The sequence below is a fragment of the Eucyclogobius newberryi genome, unplaced genomic scaffold (genome assembly GCF_026437365.1).
Source record: "Eucyclogobius newberryi isolate DKJ021-1_F unplaced genomic scaffold, fEucNew1.0.hap1 SCAF_3, whole genome shotgun sequence".
NCBI classification, from domain to species: Eukaryota; Metazoa; Chordata; class Actinopteri; order Gobiiformes; family Gobiidae; genus Eucyclogobius; species Eucyclogobius newberryi.
The window spans coordinates 7490405-7491785 of NW_027315945.1; the positions used below are offsets into that span (position 1 = coordinate 7490405).

The following is a 1381-nucleotide window of genomic DNA, read 5'->3' on the forward strand; positions in this document are numbered from 1 at the left end:
TGGATGTATAATACGTCATATTGGATGTGTGATAATGGTGCGATTCTGCATAGTTTAGATATTTGGTACATTGCATACATTTCCTACTTGGTAAGACATTAAACGAATCCCGGCACATTTATTGTATTTTCAGATAATGGATAAAGTTTGCAGGTTTGAAGAACTCAGACTGCACTTGGATCGAGGTAAACAAAAACACAAAGACCAACAGTTGCATGTGTGGCAGTATGGCCTGCGGGCAGACCATGCCACTTCCTATTGGCTAATCATTAGGGCCGTTGGCCAATAAAATGTTGTTCCGTTTTGTCATTCATCCTCTGACCTACGCACTTCCTGGGTCTGGGTGTTGCTCCACGTACCTCCGCTCTCCAGGTAGTAGTTGTCCCTTATGCTAATGCAATTCGATCGTGTAGTTTTACTCATAAAATGGTTTCTGTGGTTTAGTGCCGTGGCCTGTCACCTGGCGCCGCTTTGTTAACGCTCCGATGTGATCTCTGCTGACTCGGGATTGTTGTGGTCTCGCTGTCATAGCCCCACAACGCGTGGTCCCGGGCAGCTAACGTGGTACGTCCTGAGCGTGATATGCCGGTAGCCTAGTGTTCAGGTTAGCGTTAACCAGGTCTCTTTTCAGATGTAACCTAAACTCTCTGGAGCGGCGGTGTGCGCTGGAGCCGTTGCCTTGCCCTGCCCTCTGTTGATATGGATGTCTGTGCCCTGTGTTGTCCAGATCCACTGGACTCTTAAAAGACTATACATCCACGCATAAAGAACTGATACGAACTGTGTTGTTACCTAAGCCTGTGTTAAAGTATTTATTAAATTAATAGCCTGTTAAATAAATTACATGTGAAACTGGAATCTGCCTCTGTATAATCAAGAACGAATCTGTGTGTCCTTTTAGTTAGTTTTCCGGGTGTAAGCCCGGTGGCGTTGTTGGTTTTATTTTCTTTATTTTTATTTAATTTAAATTAGTTTAAAACATTTATAGTACCACCAGAATGCCACACATGCATTACATAGACCGTTATGAAAAATAAAAGTTACATTTTTATTTAATTTGTCAATTCGATCTGCTCAGCAGCGGTTAGGGCAATGGTGTCGTCACCATTCTGGAGCCCAGACTATGAATGAATTGGAACAGACTGTATGCAATGAAAAAAAGCTTCCGTATACGGCGACAAGGTATCGCAAAATGGTGATGACAGGATTGCCCCAACTGCACGTGATCTGCTCTTTATTAGAAACAGTCTTCTGTTTCTGTTCCTTCATTGATCACTGACAACTTGTCAAATGGTTTCTGTGTTTGACACATGCAGCATTTTATACCTGGAAATGCTCAGTACATTACAAAAAAATCTATATCAGTTAAACTGTCACTGTT

General features: G+C 42.4%; 1 long non-coding RNA gene across 1 annotated transcript; it reads left to right on the forward strand.

Moving 5' to 3' along the window:
* The first annotated feature begins 318 nt into the window (after nucleotides 1-318).
* LOC140373504 (uncharacterized) lies at nucleotides 319-852 on the forward strand. Its single transcript, XR_011929028.1, has 3 exons — nucleotides 319-372; nucleotides 445-564; nucleotides 632-852. It is a non-coding gene; the product is annotated as an uncharacterized lncRNA (long non-coding RNA).
* The last annotated feature ends 529 nt before the right edge of the window (nucleotides 853-1381 follow it).